The sequence below is a fragment of the Dasypus novemcinctus genome, chromosome 12, assembly GCF_030445035.2.
Source record: "Dasypus novemcinctus isolate mDasNov1 chromosome 12, mDasNov1.1.hap2, whole genome shotgun sequence".
NCBI lineage: Eukaryota > Metazoa > Chordata > Mammalia > Cingulata > Dasypodidae > Dasypus > Dasypus novemcinctus.
In genome coordinates this window covers 58,495,076-58,513,605 of record NC_080684.1, presented here as the reverse complement: position 1 = coordinate 58,513,605, position 18,530 = coordinate 58,495,076, and the positions used below count along the sequence as shown (strand labels likewise).

The 18,530-nt window shown below is 39.3% G+C and overlaps 1 pseudogene; it reads left to right on the top strand.

Annotated features, from left to right (window-relative positions):
* The first annotated feature begins 6,511 nt into the window (after positions 1-6,511).
* Positions 6,512-18,530, top strand: part of LOC101447377 (FUN14 domain-containing protein 2 pseudogene) — a 70,594-nt pseudogene continuing 58,575 nt past the window's right edge.

Below are 18,530 nucleotides of genomic sequence, written 5' to 3'. Positions count from 1 at the left end.
CCTCTTCAAATTGTTTATTACCAGTGTACAGAAACACCACTGATTTTTGTGGGGTTGATCTTGTACCCCACCACTTTGCTGAATTCATTTATTAGCTCTAGGAGCTTTGTTGTGGATTTTTCAGGATTTTCTATATATAGGATCATGTCATCGTAAATAGGGAAAGAGATTTACTTCTTCCCTTTCAGTTGGAATGCCTTTTATTTATTTATTTCTTGCCTTACTGCTTGGGCTAGAACTTCCAGTACAATGTTGAATAACAATGGTAACAGTGCATATCCTTGTCTTGTTCCTGGTCTTAGAGGAAAAGCTTTGAATCTTTCACTATTGAGTATGGTGTTAGTGGTGCATTTTTAAAAATATGCCTTTTATCATGTTGAGGAAGTTTCCTTTTATTTCAATTTTTCTAAGTATTTTTATCAAGATGGGAATGGAGAGTGGTAGATTTTGTCAAATGCATTTTCTGTAGCAATTGAGATGATCATGTGGTTTTCATTCTTCATTCCATTAATGTGGTGTATTATGTTATTTTTTTTTTTTTTTGCAATGAAACACCCTTGCATAACTGAGACAAATCCCATTTGATCATGGTGTGTAATTCTTTTAACATGCTGTTGGATTCAATTTGCAAGTATTTTCTTGAGGATTTTTACATCTACATTCATAAGAGAATTTAGTTTGTAATTTTCTTTTCTTGTAGTATCTTTATCTGGCTTTGGTATTAAGGTGATGTTGGTCTCATAGAGTGAGTTAAATAGTGTTCTCTCTTCTAAAATTTATTGGAAGAGTTTGAACAGAATTGGTATTAATTCTTGGAATGTTTGGTAAAATTCACCAGTAAAGCCATCTGGTCTTGCACTTTCCTTTGATGGGAGGTTTATGAGTACTGATTCAATTTCTTTACTTGCTATTGTGTATTAGTCAGCCAAAGAGTGCTGATGCAAAATACCAGAAATTGGTTCATTCTTATAAAGGGTATTTACTTGGGGTAGGAGCATACAGATACCAGGCCATAAAGCATAAGTTATTGCCCTCACCAAAGTCTATTTTCACGTGTTTGAGCAAGATGGCTTCCAACGTCTTCGAGGGTTCAGGCTTCCTGGGTTCCTCCCTTCTAGGGTCTTGCTTCTTTCTAGGTTCAGAGTTCCTCTCTTCCCAGGGTTTGCTTCTTCCTGGGTTCAGGGTTCATCTCTTCCTGGGGCTTTCTTCTGTTTCCTCTGTGAGCTTACATACCAGGACTGCGGCTTAAGGCTTCAGTATCAAACTCCAACATCAAAACCCCTCAACTCTGTCCTTTGCCATGCCTTTTATCTGTGAGTTCCAACCAAAAAGGGGTGGGGATTCAACGCCCTAATGATGTGGCCAAACAAAGCCCTAATCATAAATTAATCCCAAGTACACATCAGATTACAAACAAAATCTAATATCTATTTTTGGAATTCATAACCATATCAAACTGCTACACTCCACCCTCTGAATTCCAAAAAGACATTACAATATTTGAAAAAACTCTAAATCATTAACAATGCAAGTACTAAATCATATCACAATCAATCTAAAGAAATACAGTTTTTCTTGGAGCAAAGTCCTATCTATTATAGACCTCTGAAACTTACAAAACAATTTATCTGTTTCCAACACACAAATGGATAGACAAAGGATAAATATTTTCATTACAATAAGGAGAAATTGGAGGGAATCATGAGTCACGGGTCCTCTACATTTCAGTAAACCTATAGGGCATCCTCCATTTGATTTCAGTCTGAGAGTCATTCTTAAGATGATGGTTTCTTCTTGGGGCCTTATGGGAACCCACCCTTTCCACATGCCTGCCCAATGGCCATTTTCTTGGTTCCACCCTCATCAAGCATCTGGGCATTGACCAAGCTCCAGATCTTACCATCCAAGAGTGCTGGGGTGATTGCCACACCTTACCCAATCTTTGGTCTAGAGTTTTAACCTTCCTAGTACAGTGATGGGAAGACAACATTCCCCCTAACCTTTGGCATACAGGCTCAACCCTCTCAGAGCAACGAGTTGACCACTTGGCCTTCCCTAACCTTTGGCATAGAGACTCAACCTTCTCAGAGCAACAAGTTGACCACCTAGCCTCCCCTAATCCATGGGGAACAGGTCCATCCCTCTCAGACCTGTGCGGTGCTGACCTTAACCAACATAATCTTTGGGGAATGTGCTCCACCCTCCCTGTACCCTAGAATGGCAAAACTCGACTGCTGGGTCAAACTCACCCTCTCTGTACACATAGGTGGGGTTCCTCTCTTGGCCCAAGGCGATGTCTTAATTCTAGATCTCAGCTTCCATGGTTTTCCTCTTAAAGCTGTTTCTCCTTCAATCTCTCCTTTCCATGTCCTTTTAGTCCAAGCTGACAGTGATTTTGTTCATACAGCTCTCTCAAAAAGCTTGTTGGTTTGGCATGCAGAATACAGAGGTCCAAGCCATCAGACAGTAAGACTTTCCACAAGTCTTTCCTAGATAACTGCATATTCAATTCTGATTTACAAGTTCCAAGTTTGGTTAGGTCCTCCAATGGGGCACTTTCATCTGGGAGCCTAATTTCCAGAAGCTTGGAATTTCCAGAATCAGTTTCTGTTTTCTTTGTGCCTGACAGTTCAGTCCTCAGCATAACTCTCTCTTCTAGCATTTTGCTATAAACTCCAAGGAGAAGCCAAGCTGTGTTTTCTTTGGAAAGTTCTTCAGCTAAATGCTCAGGCTCACCATTTTCAAAGTCTGCCTTCTATAAATCACCAGGCTTAATCTTGCTAAGTTCTCTGCAACTTTAAAACATGGTTTGCCTTTCCTCCAGTTTCTAATAATAGTTTCATCATTTACCTAGGGAAGTGGACTTGGCCCAATGGATAGGGCATCTGCCTACCACATGGGAGGTCTGTGGTTCAAACCCCGGGCCTCCTTAACCCATGTGGAGCTGGCCCACATGCAGCGCTGATGCTCATAAGGAGTGCCCTGCCACGCAGGGGTGTCCCCCGCATAGGGGAGTCCCATACGCAAGGAGCGAGCCCCGTAAGGAGAGCCACCCAGTGGGAAAGAAAGTGCAGCCTGCCCAAGAATGGCACCACACACACAGAGAGCTGACACAACAAGATGATGCAACAAAAAGAAACACAGATTCCTGGTGCCACTGATAAGGATAGAAGCGGTCACAGAAGAACACACAGCAAATGGACATAGAGAGCAGACAACTGGGCGGGGGGGTAGGGGAGAGAAATCAAAAATCAAAAATCAAAAAACAACAACAACAACAAAACATCTCTTTAGCATTCATATTGCTATCAACAGTCTTTTCAAAGTGATCTATAGTTTCTCCATCAAGCTTCTCACAATTCTTCCAAAAAATACCCCTTACCCATTTTAAAACTTTTCCAGCATTTCTGTAACTGCAAAAACCCTTCCCCAATGCTCGGTACCAATCTGTATTAGTCAGCCAAAGGGATGTTGATGCAAAATACCAGAAATTGGTTGGTTTTTATAAAGGGTATTTATTTGGGATAGGAGCTTATAGATACCAGGCCGTAAAGCATAAGTTTCTTCCCTCACCAAAGTATATTTTCACGTGTTGGAGTAAGATGGCTGCCGGAATCTGCAAGGGTTCGGGCTTCCTGGGTTCCTCTTTTCCAGGGTCTTGCTTCTCTGTGTGTTCAGGGTTCCTCTCTTCCCAGGGTTTGCTTCTTCCTGGGCTCAGGGTTCATCTCTTCCTGGGGCTTGCTTCTGTTTCCTCGTGCGCTTACTTCCCAGGGCTCCTGCTTAGGCTTCAGCATCGAACTCCAACATCAAAACTCCAATATCAAAAACCCTCAACCTGTCCTTTGCCATGCCTTTAATCTGTGAGTCCCCACAATTTGATGAGGTCATTGATACCCTAATGACATGGCCCAATCAAAACTTAATCACATCCAGGTAAAGAGCAGATTACAAACATAATCCAATATCTGTTTTTGGAATTCATAACCATATCAAACTGCTACAGTTGGCTTCCTTAAGACCGTCCCACCAACTACAATACCTTCAGCACAGCACACCCTCAGTACCGGTTCATTCTATACTCAAATTTGATGCACCCAGTAGGGTTTGCAAGCTGAAAGAGAAAAGAAATCTACCTCCCATGGCTGTTGCAGCCAACTTTCCAAACTTCTGGAATGTGAAACCTGTGTAACATCTAGGGGTACCTCCGTATAACAGCTGTGTCGCCATGCTATACTTTTCGGCAAAAGGACCAGATTCCTGCCCGAAGAGTTGCACCACCCTGGCTGCTTTTTAGCCAATTCTACAAGGTCCAGTGATTCAAAGTTTCCTTGAATAGATGCAGCAATTTTGGAGAGCTCATCTCTTGAGGACACCTTCAGAGGCTTGGCATAGAGGCATGACACTGGAAATCTTTCAAGGGAGAAGGAGTTTGTGTCCTGTACTCATAATCAATTAACTAAAATATTGCATATGCTACCTGCCCTGCAGTTTCCAGAAGCTAAAAGCTGAGGACCTACAAAAGTGATTTCACTGGAGATGTAAAAAGGAAACCAAAATGAATTGTAATGATGTCAGGTCAAGCCTGGCCTGAAAAAAAATGTGGAACAACCAAGAGGAGGCTCCCAACCAAGAGGAGGGACCTTCAGACAAAGGCCTGGCTAGAATTTGGTGGAGGAAGGGGAGGGAAGGCAGGGAGTTACAGCCAGAACAAAGGCAGTACCTATTCCTCTGGTTGATGGAGTAAGTTAATAAAAAAGGGACTGTCTTTCAATCAGTTTTCTCTTTGAGAGCTAGCAGAGTGACTCCTGGTGTTTGTAGTCCTGTGTCTCCCCAATCATTGAAAAGGTACCACTTTGGAGAATTGCTTAGATTTGCCCCTATCACCCACTTTCTCCCTTCTACCATCAGCCCTCCTGCAAGGCCCCGTCAAGTGGAGACAAACAGGCCATAAACTAGAGAAGCCAAAAATTACTTGTTAAGACAAAAAGAAAATAAAACAAAAAACCTCCTATAGGTGCACCTAAAAAGTGAGTGGGCACATTCCTGAGCAGGATCGCTGTCTGTCCTGGAACTACTCCTCCTACATATCAGTAACTTCAAAGGAACATGTTTACAACCTTGTAAATCCCTACTTGGCTCTGTGCCTTCCTTGTCCTTACTCCACATACCCCCTTGAGTTCCCTGGGAGATGCAGAGTGCTCTCTGAATGATCTGCAGCTGCTCAGGACCGACTCCTGGTTTGTAAATTTCCTAATAAACTATTACTATTGTGCGACATGGAGTGACATTCTTCCTTTTTTTTTTGATTTTAAGCACCCATTGAACTTTGGCAGAACTTATCTGTAGGTTCATGGCCAGACAATTGGCAAGCCAGCCAGGAGACCAGAAAAAAAAAAATAAATAGAGGGAAATGGGAATCCGTGGGGGAAATCCCAGGGTGGCCAACTTCAAGTGCGAAAGTAACCAGAGGTCCTAACGACCCTTGGGAAGAGATCATTGCTCAGAAGCAAACAGTAGTGAGGGGACCTATAATTAGCACTATACCCACTAAATATATGTCACAGAAACTTAAATCTTCAGTCTGTTCATATGTTGGTTGAGCCCTGAATCTCAGCAGAGTTGCAGCATCTACTCTCCCACTCATTGGACTCTCCCAGGACAAATAACAATGTGATAATGATGGACAACACACATTCCAAAAAACAGTGTCTGCAACTGCAAGCAAAACAGTTCCCTCCAGGTGCCCCATAAGATGAGTCCCTACTCAATCTGAAGCAGAGTTGGCATCACTACCCAAAATCCTCAAGAGCAAGGAATGAGCAAATATAAAGGGGGAAATGCAACCATGGACCAAGGAAGACAATATTATTGTAGTAACAGAAGAGTTTTTGATATAAAGACAGTGGTTACCAGATATCATGAAGGGAGGAGGAGGGAAAAATAGGTGGGGCATAGGGTATTTTTAAGGCATTGGAATGGTTCTTTTTGATATTACAATGAGGGATACAGGCCCCTGTACCTTTTGTCAAAATCTATAAAATTGCACCGTGCAAAGTGTAAACCATAATGTAAACTATACACCTGGGTTAGCAGCAATGCTTTAATATCTGTTGATTAAATATAACAAATGTACCACACTAATGTAAGATGTTATTAATAGGGGAAATGTGGGAAGGGGAAGGGATGAAGTATATGGGAATCCTCTACATATTTTATGTAACTTTTTATTATATATATATATATTTAAAAACAATAATGAGGGAGTATACCCCCTCAGAATTAGAATTAACAGAAAGTTTAAATAAAAGACCTGAGAGAGCACAGCCACTTGGTTACTAAGATTGTGAGACATAGTGGGAGACAGTATTATGCTTTCAGGTGTGGAAATGGCACAAATGGCTGCCATAACTACACATCCCTCTCTTTGTCAGCATCTTTAGCAGGCACAGCAAAGACCAGCTGGCATTATAAGTTATGTGTGGTGCATTTTAGCTACAAAATTGGCTCGACAATGGGCAAATGGTCATCTATGGAAGAATTACAGGACTTAGTCAGAGAACTGGATATGAAGCATGCAGTATATGCTGAACACTTCTGTGGACCTGATGATGAACTGTTCATGTCCAGTATGAGGCGTAAAGTCCTCCAAACCATGCCTCCAGTTGGCATGGGACAGCAGTAGCTATTTTCAGCCTATTGGTTGGCAAGGCCATTCACCGGGTGGCACAGGCAATAGCAGACCTGGGTGAGGCATAAAAGATAGTCGAAAGAGGTTAGGAAAGTATGCAAAGTGACGTCCGAAGGAAAGGGGCAAAGGGGGCCTGCACGTGTAACTGTAACAATTATGGACTAATTTAATTGCTTCAGGCACCTCAATAGAAAAAAAACAACATAATGCTATAGTAGGACTCTGATAAAAGCTGCCTGAGGAGAATAAACGTCAGCCTTTGCCTACGTCTAAATCTTTGCCACCAGTTATCACTCCCACGGCATCCCCCGAGAATAGTGTCTGGTATAAAGGGGTGGATACCCCTGAAGAGTAGGGATGGGGCTATAGTCACCCGCAAATGTGGGTGACAGTAGCCTATCTATCGGAGGACTCAGGTAGAGCTAGTTATCTGCTAGTCTCCAAAAAATAGTCTGCCCAATTTTTGTAGCCCTTGTTGATACTGGGACAGAATGCACATTCATCTATAGGATTGTCCAGAGATTAAAATGGGCCCCTAAAGGTAATAGAAGGGTATGGGAGAAAATATATACAAGTGCAAACCACCCTATCATTACAAATTGGGTACCTCACTCCTGAAGGTATATTGCATATATTTCTTCCATACCCAAATATATACTAAGGGTGGATGTGTTATAAAACCTAGACCTTACCACTGCCACCAGTGAATTTTGCTTTTGTATTTGCAATATGGAATCAATGGTATGGGGTGCTGTTCATTGGTCCCCAGTGCACCTCCCTCCACCCAGGAGGGTCATCCATACCAAACAATAATTGTCATCTGGTAGACATGCTGTAATCAGTGAGACATTAAAAGAATTGGCCAGAATGGGGATTATAAGACCAGCATAGACCCACTTAATAGTCCTGTATGGCTAGTAGAAAAACCTGATGGTAATTGGAAAATGACAGTTGATTACTGAGAATTAAATGTGGTTGTTCCTTCTATGCATGCAGCTATGCCTAATATCACAATGCTTCTTAATAACTTATCAACCCAATTAGGAGAGTCCCATTATGTATTAGAGCTGGTTTATGCCTTTTTCAGTATCCCACTAGCCAAAGATATCCAAGATCAGTTTGCATTTATGTGAGGAGGGCAGTGCCATGCTTTCCAGGTTTTGCCACAAGGGTACCTACATAGCCCCATCATCTGCCACAGAATGGTGACTGTTGATCTAGTAAGATGGGAAAAGCGACCGAATGTTGCTGTGTTTCACTAAATTGACAATATTATACAGATTTCTGATGGTATTACATCTCTAGAAATGGCAGCTCCCCCCCCCCCCCATTACAGCACCTTTTATTTATTTTATTTTTATTTTTATTTTTATTTTTTTCACCATAAATATATGGGGTTTATTTCTGGAGTTTCAATTCTCATCCATTGGTCTACATGTTTAGCCCTATACCAGTAAGACAATGACTTTATTACTGTTGATTTATAATAGGCTTTTAAAAATCTATTCTATTGAAGAAGTTGTTGATTTACAGAAAAATCATGCAGAAAAGACAGAATTCCCTTATATCCCCCCTCACACACACAGATTTCCCTACCATTATCATTTTGCATTAGTGTGGTAACTTTGTTACAGTTAATGAAGCAATATTATTATAATTATACTATTAATTATAGTCCATAGTTTACATTAGGGTTGATGGTTTGTATTGTTCATATGGTCCAACCATTTTTAAAATTTTTATTCTAATAACAGTAGCATATATACAATCTAAAATTTCCCCATTTAGACACATTCAAGTATATAATTCAGCAGAGTTAATTACATTTACATTACCATCCATTACTAGAACTTTTCCATCACCACAAACAGAAACTTTTACGAGTTAAGCATTAACTCCTCATTCCCTACTTCCACTCCAACTCCTGGGAAACTGTATTCTAGTTTCTGACTATAAATTTGCTTATTCTAATTATTTCATAATTAGATCAAACAATGTTTGTCCTTTTGTGTCTGGCTTATTTCACTCAGCATGATGTGCTCAGGGTTCATCTATATTATCACATGTATCAGAACTTGATTCCTTTTTACAGCTAAATAAAATTCCATTGTATGTACTACCTATTTATCCATTCATTGTTGATGGATATTTGGGTTGCTTCAACCTTTCGGCAATTGTGAATAATTCCACAATGAACATCAATGTGCAAATATCTGTTTGAGTCCCTGCTTTCAATTCTTTTAAGTACATACTAGAAATGGGAATAAAGGGTTATATGGTAATTCTATACTTAACTTTCTGAGGACCCACCACATGGCTTCTGCAGCAGCTGAACCATTTTACATTCTCATGAACAATGAATGAGTGTTCCTATTTCTCCACATCCTCTCCAACACTTGTTCTTTTCTGTTTTTTTTTAAAAATAGTAGCCATTCTAGTAAGTATGAAATGGTATCTCATTGTGGTTTTGATTCGCATTTCCCTAATGGCTAGTGATGTTGAGCATCTTTTCATGTACTGTCGCCTATTTGTATATCTTCTTTGGAGAAATGTCTGTTAAAGTCTTTGGCCCATTTTTGAATTGGGTTGTTTGTCCTTTTGTCCTATTGTTTTGAGTTGTAGAATTTCTTTATATATTCTGCATACTAAACACTTATTGGATATGTGGTTTCCAAATATTTTTTCCTGTTCTTTGTCTTGTCTTTTCATTTTCATGATGAAGTGCTTTGATGAACAAAAGTTTTTAATTTTGAGAAAGTCCCATTTATTTTTCCATTTGTTATTTATGCCTTTGGTATAAAGTCTAAGAAACCATTGCCTAACACAGTGTCCTGAATATGCTTCCCTATGTTTTCTTTAAGGAGTTTTATAGTTTTGATACTTATATTTAGGTTTTTCATCCATTTTGAGTTACATTATATATAGGGTGTGAGGTAGGGGAATATTTCATTCTTTTGCATGTGGATGTACAGTTTTCCCAACACCATTTGTTGAAGAGACTATTCTTTCCCCAGGGGACTTCGAGTGGACTTTGTACCCTGTTAAAACCAATCCTTGGTCCTGAATGTGGAAGTTATTAGTGAGCTCTCAATTCAGTTCTGCTATCTATGTCTGACCTTCTGCCAGTACTGTGCTTTTTTGGTTACCTAGCTTTGTAATACATTTTAAAATAGAAATGTGTGAGTCCTCCAAATTCGTTCCTCTTTACCCTCCATATAAGTTTTTCATTTCTGCAAACAGCAGCTTTTAAAATGGAGGATGGGCCATCAATGATGCCAAGATCCAGGGAAAGTCTGTAAAAATTCCTATGGGTGGTTTGGTTGGGTAAGACAAATGTCATCTGGCAGTGGTCAAAGCAGTCATACAAATGTGTCCATCTCCCTGCACCATAAATTACTGGAGACCTTTCATATCCCACCTAACTCAAATAATTCAACCATTATATAGACTGATATAAAGGGGGTGGGGGGTGAGTGGTGCTCAGCAGCATTGGGACACTGAGGCTGAGCAAGCATTCCAACAACAAAAATAGCTGTAAAACAGATCCAGTCACTAGGTACTTTAAACGTAGGGCAAGCTTGTGAATTGGATGTTGCCAGCTACCCAGAAGGGTTCAGGAGGGGCCTGTGGCAAAACAAAATAGGAAGTGAGTACCACTCATGTTCTGGTCCCAGGTACAGAAAGGAATAGAACAGCGATATAGTCCTACTGAAAAACAACTGTTGGCGACATATCTTGCACTTATACAAACTGAGCCTAAAATGATGACATTGTCAATAACTGTGCAAACATCTTTGCCATTAAGTGGATGAGTCGAAGACACTGTATTTAACGCAAAAGTGCTTATGTATAGGCTAGCACACTACAAAAATGACATACTTATTTACAGCAATGGAGTTCTCTCTATACTAGCCCACTATCTGAGCAATTACATAAATTATTGCGGCCAGTTATATATAGAGAGAATCTGAACTTCCCTACACCATCCATGCCAACAATAGAGAAAGTAGCAACAATAATAGAAGGTGTAGGAGCTCCCACTGCCTGGTATACTGATGATGCTTGAAGAAGGAAGCCCCCCTTCCCCATTGTGAGCAATAGCCATTCAAATAACTGTGACCACCATATGGATGGATGAAGGAGAACATCACAGCAGTCAATAGGCTGAGCTATGAACCACTTGGAGGGTTACAGTCCATGAGCCTATGCCGATCTCCATATGCACTAAGAGCTGAGCTTGTACTGTAGTCTGACTCTCTGGATGGGACAGTGAAGGCAGGAGAAATGGACCGTAACTGTTAAGGACAGGTGGGGTTAAGCCCTGTGGGAAGATATCTAGGTTAGGGCACAAAACCCATATGTTCCAGCCCATACTTTACATAGGCCTCTGGGAAATTTGGAATTCAATACCTTAGCTAAAATTAGATGGGTTGATGAAAACCACAACCAAGCAGATAGGCTACACTGTAAACTGGGACACAAAGATCTTAAGATTTAGGGAATTATATAACAGGTTACATTTCCCTTTGAAATATAGCATTGTGCTTATGGCCTGTGAGCCCTGTCCAACATATGCCTGACGGAGGTGCCCCCTACCCCAAAATATGGTGCAGACACCATTGGGAATGCAGGCCAGGCAATGCCAGCAACTAGATTACAGAGGACCCCTTCCTCTTTCAGATGGACAAAAGCATGTACTGACCTGGGTAGATACTGCCACAGGCATTCTGTAGGCTTTTGAGTGTTGATGAGCAAACCAAGCTTCAACAATATGAGGACTCAACAAACTTTTCTGTAGGTACCCACAACATGTTGACCGTGACCAAAGAATTTTATAGGCCACCAAGTCCAGGATTAGGCACAAGAAAGAAAAGTTGCCTGGCATGTTCACCTGCCATGCAGGTCCCAGGCCCCTGGCCTGATAGAATAAGAATGGTATGTTAAAACAACAGCTGCAGCAGTTGTCTCCAAAGCCCTCATTGCATGTTTTCAGGTAGCAAATAGGCTAATAAATACTGCACCGATGACTGGACAGACTTCACCACAGGAGCATTCCAGGGCCCCAGTGTCCATCCATCATCAACAAGAACAGAAGTAACAGCAGAACAAGGTATTCCTCCTATTGTAACAGAACACAGACTAGTACTGAGATTGCCACAGGACATAATCCAAAGCACCCACCAAATTTGTGTGGCTTACTCTGAAAACTGCCACCCAAGAGGAGAGGTATTCTTATTCCTTGGAGACAGAGAAAGGAATTAAAAATAACTCTGACCCCAGTATTGTATGTAGAAGGTCTCTGTTGCTCTAGTTTACAGACAGCCTTTTCTATAGAAGTTGGGGCAGAAGTTGCTCTCCTATTACAACTTAATACACGGCTCCTTTATATAATGTCATATCCTTGGGGGCTAAAGTTTGCTCTACCTCCCCGGGGAAGAAGCCAATGTTGGGAGCTATCGTGTCAGGATATGGGCCAATAACTTGCATCTTACTGAACAGTCAAGATCTTCCCATGTTTGTTCCTACAAAACAGCTTGTATTTTGTCAAACGTTCTTTATCTTTATGGTGGCAACAAATGAATTCCTGAAATGGGCAACCAAAGTAGCTGCAGCCCTTAATTAGACTGAATACTAGGTGTCTGAACAGTTGCTGAATTCCAGCAGAGATGGAATGCCTTGGACAGTTTTGTCTCTTAACCTAAACAGAGTGGTATTTGGGGATCTGCTTTACTAATTTTCCCCTTGGCATTAACAGGCATAGGTATTAGCATATATATTCCATATTGTTGTAGATTCTGCCTCCAGATGTGCCCCTCAATTGTGAATCAGGGATATTCACAGAAGAAGAGCGTATAGAATGTTAAGAGTGAGGGTTTTTTAATTTTTTTAATTTTTATTTTTTATTGACTTTGTAATAATATTACATTAAAAATATATATGTAAGGTCCCATTCAACCCCACCCCAAGAGTGAGTTTTTTGAGGGGTGGTATGCCAGGCCATAATACAGAGAAGTCATAAATTCCTAGTTGAGACAAAAATCCCTCTGTAAGTGCATCTTAAAGTGTGCACATTTCTGGGCACCATAGCTACCTGTACTACAACCATTCCAGCTACATATCAGTAACTTCAAAGAAACATGTTTACGACCTTGCAAATCCCTGTCTAGCCCACTGCCTTCTTTGTTCTTACCAATATAACCCTCTGTAATCCCCTGGCTGGTGCTGATTGCTACTCTGAACATCCTGCAGTCACCCAGGACCAGCTCCTGGTTTGTAAGTCCCCTAGTAAACTGCTACTAGTATGATACATATAGTGGCCTGCTTCATTTTTTGGTCTCAAGTGCCCATGGAACTTTGGTGGAATATATTCTGCAGACAGTTACCAACGGGGCACAGCTCAGTGACACCTCCTCTGAAGACTCTTGCCCTTGTTGAGAATTCAGCTGAGTTACCACCACGTGCTTTACACCTTGTCTAAGACATTATGCCTTGCATGGATTTCAACAGGATGATCCTTGTAGATATGAATTATGACTTGTTTACCTTTGATTCTCTGACTGCAGTAGCACAGTTCTTGATTTTTCTGGATTTTCTAACCTGTGGAAGTCAATTGAGAGTTGTGGTAGATAAAAAGACAAAGAAACATGTTTAATTGCCATTTTGATGACCTTTTTTTGTGAAATACCTCTTTTTGTCTTTTCTTACTTTTCTTTTGGGTCAACTGGCTTTCTATTATTGATTTGTAAGGTTCTTTGATTTGATTTGTAAGAATTCTTTGTAGGTTGTAAGTATTGCAAATATATTTTTCCATTCTGTGGCTTCTCTTTTCATCCTATTAATGGTGTCTTTTAGTGAAAAGAATTCCTAATTTTAATATACTCCAATTTATCATTTTATTTATCCTTAGTGCCCTTTGCATCCTAAGAAATTTTTGCCTACCCTCAAATCATAAAGGTATTCTCTACAGTTTCTTCAGGAAGCATTATTATTTTCCCTTTCACACTTAGATAATCAAGCCATATGAGAAAATGAATAGTTTTTTGAGACCAGAGGTGTAAATATACATGGCTCTCAAGGTCACCATTATCCAGCCTAATTCTATTTACAAACATGTAATAATTCCCTATGCAAGCTCATAAACGCTTGACTCTCATATCTTAAAAGAGAATACTAGCCAAGAAAGTCGATACAATTTCCCACACTACATTTACTTCCCTGGAGTCCCTTTGAGCAAGGAGCTAGACTTACAAAGACAGAAAATGTGGTGTAGTGGACAAAACTTTGACATCAAACAGCCCAATCCTACTTCTTAGTTGTTTGTGACCTTGGGCAAGCTACATAATTGTTTTCAGTCTGGGCCCTTATAGGAAGATTGGGGATAATAATAGCTAAGATTTTTGAATGTTTATTCTGTGCCAGATTCTAATCCAAGCACTTCACATGAGTGATCTCATTTGAGTCTCCTAATGACCATATTACTTATGGTTCATATCCTATTCTCTTTATAGGTGAGGGGTCACCCAGGGAATCAGTGGTAGATCCAGGATTTAAATCTGGGCTGACCCCAGAGCCCACACAGATCAACACTGCATACTTGTTTCTTATTAAAAGCACTCTTGTGACAAGAAAATGAGTTAAGCTGTATGAAGTGCTTAGCTCAGTGCCTGGGGCCTATTAAAATGATTAATAAAATGTTAGCGTTTGTGAGTACAATTGTAATCAAAGAATTAATTTGTATTCTTATTTTTAAGCATCCTTGGGCATTATGAAAGCTAGAGCTAGAATCTTTAGCTACTTAAGAAATGACAGGAAATCTTTGGAGTTACAAGTGAGAAATTATGAAAGTCATATTTTAGTGTGCTTGGCTTAGAAATACATACTGATTGTACAACCAGTATTATAATATTAGTGAATTAATTAGTCTTCCTCCCTCTCTCCTTCTCTTCCTTCCTCCTTTTATCCAGCAAATGTTCAAGTGATTCTGTGGGCTGGGCCTGTTCTAGAAGCTGATGACCCTATAGTCACATCAGTCAAATTATCTGCCCTGGTAAAGCTTACATTCTGGTGAATCAACAGATATGAAAAATATAATAAGTGCTAGAAAAGTAAGCAATGCAGCTTAAAGGAATAGAGAATGAGGGACGGGGCAAGGGGGGCTTATTTATGGATAGGTGGGTGGGGGAAGGCCACTCTGTTGAGGTGATATTTGAAGACAAAGGCTGAAGTGAGGAGACTAAAGTCTCATGTGGATATTTGGGTCTAAGAGTTGCAGGCAAAGGGAGCAGTAGTTTCAGAGGCCTTGAGGTAGGTGAGAATTAGAAATATTCAAGGAACAGCAAGGACACCAGTGTGACTGGAGAGGAGTGAGCATGGCAGAAAATGAGGCAAGACAAGTGTTGGACCAGATCATGGAAGGCTTCAGGGCCTTGGTAAGATAGAGTATTAACTAAAGGCAGTTTTACAGGATGATTAAGAACATAGTCCTTTGGCAGGTTCTCTGAATTCAAATCCCAGCTTCACTACTTATATGACCTTGAGCAAATTATCTCTGTGCCTCAATTTCCTTACCTATAAAATGGGATTAATAATAATGTCAACCTTAGAGAGTTATGAAGTAATTCACATGGCATACTTACAGTAAATTTGACATCTCACAAGCATTTAAAAAGTATTAGCTATTACTATTGTTCACTACTGTCTCCCCCAATACCTAGTAGTGTTATGTACTAGATGATCCATAAACACTTGTTAAAGGAATGAACAAATAACCTAAGTTTTGATACCATCTTTTACATATATCTCAAAATCAAATATTTTGGCTTGAGTAATATAATTTCCAGCAATTTCTTGGTATCTAGGTAAAGAGTTATAATTAAAGCATTTATTTTTTGAACCTTGTAATGCCTGGAAGGCATTTTGTCCAAAAGTGGATTTTATATTAACTGTATAGAAGGTGTTTCAGACTATTGTCATGTTCCAAGATATTTGACAAAAAGATATCATTGGCCCATCAGTGGTAGGATTTCAATTAACAAAGGATTTGGCTTATTAGCAGTATTTCCAATGAGACTTGAGAAAGGGTCTGGTTCTGACCACCAGTCAGAATGAACCTTCTCCCATTCTGATTCAGTTCCTCAAGGTGGCTCAAACAACATGAACAAAGGCAAATCTATGCCAAGGAGGGAGCCTATAAAGGAAGATCAGGCGTGTTGGAATAATGTCAATATTGGTGTTAAAATATTCAATAAGAGTTCATGTCTAAACTCTTCTGAAAACAGCACAAACACAGACAAATTCATCAGGACAAGATTTTAATTCAGAGAGTGAATGAGAATAAATATTTTGGGGGTTGTTCTTTCTTATTGAGAGGCAGTCTCTGTTACAGAGGACGTGTTAAGGTCTGGTATTTTTGGCAATGCCAACATTTGAAGGGCAGAGGTATTAGCAATAATAGGGATTCTTTTTGAATGCCAACTTATCCAGGATTTAAAATGCTGGACCAGCAAAGGACTGTGAAGGCCTGGCAAGCTCATCAAGTAGCTCTGCCCAATGGATCTGGAGGCTCTGACTGACACTCCTCTGGAACTTCAGCCAAGAAAGTCAGGCCAGGAGGATGAGATCACCCTTGCCTTGTTAATGCGCCACATGTAACAAAAGTGGGTGTCAGAGAGAGTTCTCTTTCCAAAGAACAATTTGTTTTATTGCTTAGTCAAATAAGGACAAGTACATTTCAAAATGTGTGACATTTCAGCAGGAGCCAGGTACAGGTCCACAATGCCTTCTCTGCAACTACAAAATTTTTAAAATGCTGTTTAAAAAAAAAAAAAGCCAAAGTCTTTTTTTAAGTGTGGAGCCAAAACTCATTTGGTGGTAAAAACAGATCTGACTGCAGTCATTTCTCAGAGCTCCTACCCATTGCAATCACATATGCTGCTTATATTTTTGGTATTTTGAAATTTTTGTCTAATTTCACTCTTCAAAAAGAGTTAAAGATACCCCTGTACTCAACAGTAGTGTGTAGGAAATGAAGAAAAGCAAGCATCTGTTGTAATTAATGCAGTAGGTAAAGAAGATAGATCATGGTGTCTGAATGAAAAATAAAAGTATTAGAATAAAAAACACACAGGATTTTAAGAAATTGTAGAAGATTCACTGTTGTAGCTTTTAGAAACTAATTTAAAAAATAGGAAATAACTGCAAAGGGCAAAAAATGCAGATTATGTCAATTAGAGTACTTGACAATCAAGAAATGAATATATACCACTAGTTCATTGGTAATGAAGCAGGTTATAATAAATTCCAAAAAATGGAACATTGAAAGCAGTGTGAATATTCAGAAGGCTGCCTACAGAATATAAGAGCAATGTGGTGTAAAATATCTAAAAATCTGTAATGGAAGAGCTCCTGCTGGTTTTGGAGTAAGTAAAATTCTACTAAACTTGCTAAAATAGTCTGATGTAAACCTAAACATATTCATAATTTTGATGATAAAGCCTGTTTTGGTACTAATACCCCCACATCTGTAAAAGAAAAACCATTAACAATGGCTGATGAGAAAGCACCTACAGTTTTGTTTGTTTTTTAAAAATCAATTTTATTGAAACATATTCATAAACCACACAATCCATCTACAGTGTATAAACAATGGCTTTTGATATAATCACAGACAGAGTTGTGCTTTCTTCAATGTAATCAACGTTAGAGCATTTTCATTTCTCCAAAAATGAAAAACCACTACCCCTTTGTAGTCTCTTCTCAATCCCTCTATCCCTCTCCTGCTAATATATTTCCATCTCTACAAATTTATTTGTATTTACATTTTGTATAGATGGAGTCAAAGAGTACATAGTACTTTGTGTCTGGTTTCTTTCATTTAGCATACTTTCCCTTGTTTAAACATTGAAGGAAGAATATTAATATATTACTATTCCCTATAGTCCATAGTTTGCTTTGTTTGTATTTTGCCCAAATATCACCTAATTATTGACATCTTGTAACATGAACATGCATTTGTTCTGTTACAGAGAAAAACATTCTTATGTATGCACTATTAACCATATTTATCATCCACAAGAGGGTTTGCTGTGCTACAAAGACCCAGGTATCATCTTTTAGCTTTACTTCTAGTGCTATACACAACCTTAAACTTTTCAACAATTACCATACCCATATATTGATGCTGCTAATTACAAACAGTATAATGTGCTTTCATCATTTCTATCCATTTCTAAATATTTAAAAACATTTTTACCAATTCTGCACACATTAAACCTCAGCTTTCCATTCTCTATCCTCATCCTATCTTCTGGTGACCAATATTCTAGATATTAACTCCACGAGTTTTCTCATATTTAGTTCATATTAGTGAAATCATATAATATTTGTCCTTTGATATCTGGCTTGCTTTACACAACATAATGTCCTCAAGGTTTATCTATGTTGTCATATGCCTAATGACTTCATTTCTTCTTATAGTTGAATAATATTACATCATGTGTATACACCATAGTTTGTTTATCCATTCATCAATTGATAGACACCGGGGTTGTTTCCATCTTTGACTATTGTGAATAGTGCTGCTGTGAACATTGGTGTGCAGATGACTGTTGGTGTCCCTGCTCTCAGTTTTTCTTGGTATATACCTAGTAGTGGTATTGCCTGATCACATGGAAGGTCTATATTCAACTTCTTTAGGAACTGCCATACTCCATAGTGGCTGTACCATTCTACTTTCCATCACCAGTGAATAAGTGTTTTCTGTTTTTTTAATAGTGGCCACTCTAATAGATGTGAAATGATATCTCATTGTAGTTTTGATTTGCATTTCCCAAATAGCTAGTGA